General features: G+C 37.8%; 1 protein-coding gene across 10 annotated transcripts in view; it reads right to left on the bottom strand.

The window, feature by feature from the left end:
• HERC1 (HECT and RLD domain containing E3 ubiquitin protein ligase family member 1) overlaps nucleotides 1-7,846 on the bottom strand; it is a 189,597-nt gene that overhangs the window by 173,843 nt on the left and 7,908 nt on the right. The window lies entirely within an intron of this gene.

The following is a 7,846-nucleotide window of genomic DNA, read 5'->3' on the forward strand; positions in this document are numbered from 1 at the left end:
TTTAAAAAAAAAAAAAGAAAGAAAGAAATCCAAACTGAAACATCTGAAATTTACAAATTAAAAAGGTCTATGCTTAGGATTTGGTTCAAAAGAGTCCAGGGATTGGGGCCACTGGGGTGGTAGTGAACAGAAATACAGAGGAAACAAGACTGCCTATAACTCCTGAAGCTCAATTATGAGCACATGGGAGCTCTTTATACTATTCTTTCTGTTTTATATTAACATGTTTAAAATACTTTGTAATAAAATGGTTTTTTTTAATGCTATCTGGGAATTGAATTACCTGCCTAGGACTGCAAATAGTCTCTACATATTCCCACAATAGATTAATGCACAGTCAGGCATAAGTGAATATAAACTGTCCATGATCAAATTATATTTATAAAGTACTATAAGAAATCATTTGACATGAATTTCATTAATACTCCACATGCTAAACTCTCTTATATAATTACTGTTATTTGCAAGCCTGTTTCTATCTAACCAATTTATAGTTTTTTATGAAAAAAATATAGTATTTCAGCATACTTTTTTAGTTTTTATCTATTAAATAAAGCAACAGTCACAAAAAACTTGCAGACAATATTGCAGACTCATCACTATCTTTCTAGTCCTAGCGGCCTATGGTACTTCTGGAATTTATCATCAGCAGACTTAATTGCATAAGTGCACCAGCTCACTGAGCTCCAAAAGAACAAGTTTTATCTTGTGTACAAAAACTCTTTCCTGCCTTCCTACTCTGAAATAAAGAGCCAAACCAACAGATGGCAAACCAAGAGGGAGGGGGTGGTGATAAGGAGGCAGTTATGAGAGCACCAGAGAAAAAGAAAATAACCCTGAGAGCTGAAAGATATAAGAATTTAAGAATACAAAATATTCAGCAATTCCTTAGATTTTTGCAAAACAAAGTCACATTTTGTCAATCATCAACTACTTTAAAGTGAAGTGATTCTGGGAATCTGCACGACTTTAAGAGTTTTGAAAAGTCCCTCTTAATATCTAAGACCAATTTAAGTTAACCAAAGCAATTCAAACTATTTCCAAAATAAACAAAGGAAAGAGGGGACCTACTGAACTTTTATCAGCATTTCACTACTGCTGTACATTGACATTAGCCTTTTCAGAAGCTACCAAACTGTTTTTTTTTTTTACTTCAAAAAGGTAAAGCACTCTACCTCTATCTTAATCTACAATACAATCAAAAAAAGCATCAACATTACTGCAGCCTAACTGGTAGAAGGTTTTCATTAAAATATTAGTTTAGGGCGCCTGGGTGGCTCAGTTGGTTAAGCGACTGCCTTCGGCTCAGGTCATGATCCCGGAGTCCCAGGATCGAGTCCCACATCGGGCTCCCTGCTCAGCAGGGAGTCTGCTTCTCCCTCTGACCCTCTTCCCTCTTGTGCTCTCTATCTCTCATTCTCTCTCTCTCAAATAAATAAATAAAATCTTTAAAAAAAATAAAATAAAATAAAATATTAGTTTAAAAACATTACAATAGGGCGCCTGGGTGGCTCAGTCGTTAACCGTCTGCCTTCGGCTCAGGTCATGATCCCAGGGTCCTGGGATCGAGTCCCACATCGGGCTCTCTCCTCAGAGGGAAGCCTGCTCTCCCTCTCCCACTCCCACTGCTTGTGTTCCTGCTCTTGCTATCTCTGTCTCTGTCAAATAAATAAAATCTTAAAGAAAAAAAAAAAGATGTTCTGTATCTATTTAAAACATTACAATAGTGTTGCAATTAGAATTATAGTTTTAATCTAACTTATAGTTCTTAAAAACAGCTAGGCTTTCAGTATAACATTAAGAACATGCCAATTACAACTGGCCACCTTTGCCCAATCATCATGCCAAGTTATCTTCTGCTTCCAGATTAAGCAATTTCTAATCACCTATTTAAGAGATGAAGCCCATTAACACCATACAATGCAAAAGTTCAGGGGCGCCTGGATGGCTCAGTTGGTTAAGCGTCTGCCTTCAGCTCAGGTCACAATCCCACGTAGGGCTCCCTGCTCAGTGGGGAGTCTGCTTCTCCCTCTCCCTACCCAGCTCCGCTCACTCGTGCTCTCTCTTTCAAATAAATAAAACATTAAAAACAACAACAACAATGTGGAAGTCCACCACTCACACTCTGGCAGCTGAGCAAAGAAATAGCAACTTCCTTTATCAATAGAGAACCTAATAAAAGAAGGTCTAGCAATTAGAGGTTATTCAAGGGCTCATTCCTCAAAGCTACCTCTCTCCTCTGTGGAAGCTTGTCAAATATCAGAATATCTACCCTGTCTATCTCACAGAGGTATTATGAAGATCAACTGAGAAAATGGTTACCAAAGTACTTTGCAAACTAGAAGCCATGTACACTACACAAATATGTATGTGTGTGTATACATATGTGCACACACACAAATGTAAGTCATTACTATTTCACTACCTGATTGCACTCTAGACAGTCTGCAGACTAAACTTGCTCCTTAATATCATTAGGTTTCAAGGTCTACCAAGAAAGACCTCATATTGCAGGGCATAAAGATTCACTAATATTCACCTCTCTATTTACTGTTTTCGTCTCACATCTATTTGCCCTCTTTGGCAGAACAGAATAGAAACATTCTTTAAGAATTCAAAGCAGGGGTGCCTGGGTGGCTCAGTCGTTAAGCGTCTGCCTTCGGCTCAGGTCATGATCCCAGGGTCCTGGGATCAAGCCCCGCATCGAGCCCTGCATCAGGCTCCCTGCTCGGCGGGAAGCCTGCTTCTCCCTCTCCCACTCCCCCTGCTTGTGTTCCCTCTCTCGCTGTGTCTCTCTCTGTCAAATAAATAAATAAAATCTTAAAAAAAAAAAAAAAAGAATTCAAAGCAACACGTGGCACCTAAATTCTGTCTGTCACAATGAGTTCCTCAACACCTATGCAGAATGGTCTTGCCCAAATATTAGTTGGGTAGGATTTTATTTTATTTTTCTTAAAGATTTATCTATTTGAGAGAGAAAGAGCAAGCGTGTGCATGCGTGCACATGGGGGGGGATCTTAAGCAGACTCCCTGCTGAGTGTGGAGCCCCAATGTGGGGTTCCATCTCATGACCCTGAGATCATGACCTGATATGAAATCAAGGAGTCTGATGCTTGATGTACTGAGCCACCCAAGCGCCCCAGTGGGATAGGATTTTAGATCAGCCAAAACCATCACATTTAGGCTCGCTACTTCCATCAGTTTTTGCCAACACCTCCCTTTGTTACAGAATTCTAATCCACACTCCCACCACCTACTAGCTGTGTGATCTTGGGCAAGTTACTTAACCTCTCTATACTTCCATTTCCTTCTCCCGCAGAATAAACAGGTTAAATGTGGTTTAAATAATTAACAATTCAACCAGATTTTACCATGGTTTAAACAATAGATAAAAGTACTTTCAGAGAAAGACAATTATCATATCATCTCACTCATATGTGGAATTTAAGAAACAAAACAGAGGATCATAGGGGAAGAGAGGAAAAAATAAAATAAGACGAAATCAGAGAGGGATACAAACCGTAAGAAACTATTAATCACAGAAAACAAACTGAGGGTTGCTGGAAGGAAGGGGGTGGGGTAACAAGGTGATGGACATTAAGGAGGCTACATGATGTAATGAGCACTGGGTGTTATATAAGACTGATGAATCACTGACCTCTACCTCTGAAACCAATAATACATGTTAATTTATTTAATTTAAATAAAAAGTAAATAAAAATAAATGATAAAAGTACTTAGAATACCTGGTGCACAGTAAACGTTCAATAAGTGTTACCCAGTATTATTCCTTTATATGTGCATCTGTCTACTCCATCACACCACCTTCACAAATTCCATAAATCTCTCCATCATTCTCCATCATTCCCTCTTTTTAAAAGAATGAACGATGTTGAGAAAACAGAAATTATGACCATATTACTGACAAAATTTCATTATATGTGACTGGACACTTGTTTGTATAAGAAAGTTCAATGATACCTTCTATAAAAGACACTTCTGCTTTTCAATTATATTAACACATAGACAATATAATCTTTCTAGTTCTGTATTAGGTTACCCTATATTTCTAATACTATCAGTTAGCAAAGCTGCTTACTTGAATTGTATCATATAAAACTGCTCATTGGGGCGCCTGGGTGGCTCAGTCGTTAAGCGTCTGCCTTCGGCTCAGGTCATGGTCCCAGCGTCCTGGGATCGAGCCCCGCATCGGGCTCCCTGCTCCGCGGGAAGCCCGCTTCTCCCTCTCCCACTCCCCCTGCTTGTGTTCCCTCTCTCTCTGTGTAGAGATCTCTCTCTGTCAAATAAATAAATAAAATCTTTAAAAATAAATAAATAAATAAAATAAAATAAAACTGCCCATTGCCCATGACCCAACAGTTTTACAGTAGAGTGACTAACACCAGGAAAGGTCTTAAAACATGGCAAAACTTAATAGAGCTTCTATAAATGCGGCTATATTAATCTTAAGAGAAACCAAAACACTTGGACAACAATGTATACCCCTCAAAATCAAAACCAATGGACTTTAAATGAAGAGCTTAAAGTGAGAACAAATAGCTTGCCAGAGTTAAGAGGAAATATTACTACTCTATTAACATCACTACCATTATAGAGAACAACCACAAGAGCTGAACTCCAAGTTAATTTTTTACATATTACTTAGCACATCCTATGCACAATTATATGCTCTTGATAATGTTGTAAATTCTAAATCTTAACATTTCACATGTAAGAACCCAATGCAAAAAAAAAATCACACTGTTTTAACTGATTTAATAGTTCTCTTTCAGGGGTGCCTGGGTGGCTCAGTCAAGATTGAGCATCAGACTCTTGATTTCAGCTCAGGTCATGATCTCAGGGTTGTGAGATCAAGCCCCACATCCAGCTCTGCGCTGGACATGGAACCTGCTTGGGATTCTCTTTCTCTAAAATAAATAAATAAATCTTAAAAAAAAAAAAAAAGTTCTCCATCAGCATGAAACATTAAAAAGGAAGAATTATTTAATCTAATTTAGACACAATTTTACTCCATGGTCAAGTTCCTAGAGCTGCATTCCTGGCTTACTATGTACCATGGACTTTTATTTATTTTTTTTTCTAAAGTTTTTATTTATTTTTTGAGAGAGAGAGAGAATGAGAGATAGGAAGCACGAGAGGGAAGAGGGTCAGAGGGAGAAGCAGACTCCCTGCTGAGCAGGGAGCCCGATGTGGGACTCGATCCCGGGACTCCAGGATCATGACCTGAGCTGAAGGCAGTCGCTTAACCAACTGAGCCACCCAGGCGCCCTGTACCATGGACTTTTAGAAGCACTGGAATGAATAAGACATATAGGTTCATGCTCTCATGGAGTTTACATTCTAGTGAGGAAGACAAATAATAAACAAGTAGACAAGTAAGTCATTAAATTTCAGGAAGCACAAGTGCAAAAAAAAAAAAAGACAAAAGAGACAAGGAGAGTGGAGGGGAGATGATCACTATTTTTTATATTGTGATGACGATTTCTCTAAAGAGGTAAACTCTGAGAACTCTTCTTTAAGCAAACACGTGAATGATGTGAGGGAGGAAACTGTGCAAAGACCTGAGGGAAGAGCACTCCGAGCCAAGCAAGAACAAATACTAAGCCCTGAGAATGTACCTGTCGTGATCAAAGAATATAAGGAGTTCAGTGTAGCACAAGTGGAATGAACAGAGAGGTAGGCAAGGATTAACTACATCATGTAGTGCCTTTAAGCCAATACCAGGAATCTGGTTATTTTAATTGTAGAAGGAAGTCACTGTAAAGTGTTAAATAGAAGACTGGCCTACCTGATTGACAGTTAAAAAGATCATTCTATCTACAAGTGGAGAAGAGACTGTTAGAGATCAAGTGAGAAAGCAGGGAAACCAGTTAAGAGACTACTGTAATTATCTAAGCAGGAGATGATGGTAGTTTAGACCAAAGTTATAAGGAGGAGATGATATATGATCAGATTAGAAAGATAGTCAAAAGAAAAAGTCAAGAGGTTTTGCTGATGGGCTTGTTATAGGGTATGAAGAAAAGAGAAAAATCACAACTGACACCTAGGCTTTTGGCCCGCGTGACTAGTTTAATGGTCCAGCCATTTACTAAGAGCTGATTCAGAGGAAATGATGAGGACAGAAATCACACCTTCTTTATTGTACAAATTTAGTTTGAGATGCCCATTAGAAGGTCAATGAAATATGAACTAAGCAGATGAACTCTAACACTGACCTCAGGGAAGGTGTCTGGGCTGAAGACATAAATGTGGAAGTCAATCAGCATAGCAAGTTTTTAAAGCCACAGAAATAGATAAACGTAGACTGGAAAGATTTGTTTAATCCTCACATCAGCCCTGTGATGTAGCAACTATTATTATTCTTACCTTTACAGATCAGGAAGGTAAGAGACTAAGACTTGTCCAACATCATTCTGCTAGCAAGTGGCTGAATTAGAAAAAAAAAAAACAGATCTGACTACAATGATGATGACAGTTACTTTCTCAACTGAAGTTCATCATCTAAACCAGAGAACTTGAATATTGGAGCGAGTATCTTCTCAATTCTCCCAAGGATGGTACATACCTAATGCCATTCTAGATGCACTGGAGAGAACTTAATTCTTTACATACAGTAACTGTCCAAATGTCCTAGAGCATTTAGTTCTCTCATGGAATCCCAGCTGAGAAAAAAAACTCTACTATTATTCTCTTCTTCTACTACTTACTACTACTACTACTACTACTACTACTACTACTACTACTACTGGGAATAGTACTACTACTACTAATACTAGGAATCCTTTAAAATGAGGAAGATTAACCGGTGAACAACGTTAAGTTACCACTCTATAACTTTTCATGGCCTTCTCTTTGTAACCAGTAAAATCAAGTGTCATTTGGGGTTTTTATAGCAACAAAAGTAATTTTATTTTAAGACTACACAGACCTCTGCTGGTTCCATTCACAATCAGCACTCAGCATCTTTTCTTAAGAACACCAGTTCATCAGAAAACTATTAGAATGTAAGCTCCTCTGGTGCAAGATTTTTAGTTTTTTTGTATAGACCTGTCAAATCACTATGTTCTACACCTGAAACTAATGTACCATCATGTGCCAGCTATACTTAATAAAATTAAAAAAAAAAGAATTTTTGTGTTTTCATTAATGTGTCCCCAGCACTTGGAAGAGTATTCTTTCTGGGGAAAAAAAACCTAAATTTCCAGCTGGGCAGAACTTGTTACCTTGTTAAGATGGGGATGTTTTTCATGTTGCCTTAGTATCTTGGTCCCACTAAAATCTGGTAAGATTATCCTAATCCAGAACTGTAAACTCTCATTTCATCTTCCTCCAAATTAACCTTCTTTCTTATGGAAATATAAAAGATTCCAGAGACAGCCATTACTGGTCAAATAATTACCATACCATGATTTTTCAGTATGTACTGTGTGTACTATTCAAAATAACTGGCATATACTGTGAACCAAAACTTTATCATACATACTCCGGAGAAAAGAATATTCTCCTTACAATTTCAGTTATCCTTTGTTAAACTCCAGAAGTATTTCAGAGCATGGGTATTATGAATCAGTGCAGCAACTCCTATTAAATGTTTCAATGAGCAATCCTGGCTAGATCAGAAATGCATTCCAATTTATTTCACCTGCACATAATTACCTACAACTATCAGTGTAATATTAATGAACTATTTATTTCATTTTCAAGCTATAAGAACCTACCAACAACAGGCATTAAGTGCCCCTATACAACAGGTTCGGGGTACTGAAATGACTAAAGAGCATTTTTAAAAATCAGTCACCTCTTGCAAAAAAAAAAAAAAAAAAAA

This window comes from Callorhinus ursinus, unplaced genomic scaffold (assembly GCF_003265705.2).
Source record: "Callorhinus ursinus isolate GAN/ISIS: 27379988/994484 unplaced genomic scaffold, GSC_fseal_2.0 scaffold25, whole genome shotgun sequence".
NCBI lineage: Eukaryota > Metazoa > Chordata > Mammalia > Carnivora > Otariidae > Callorhinus > Callorhinus ursinus.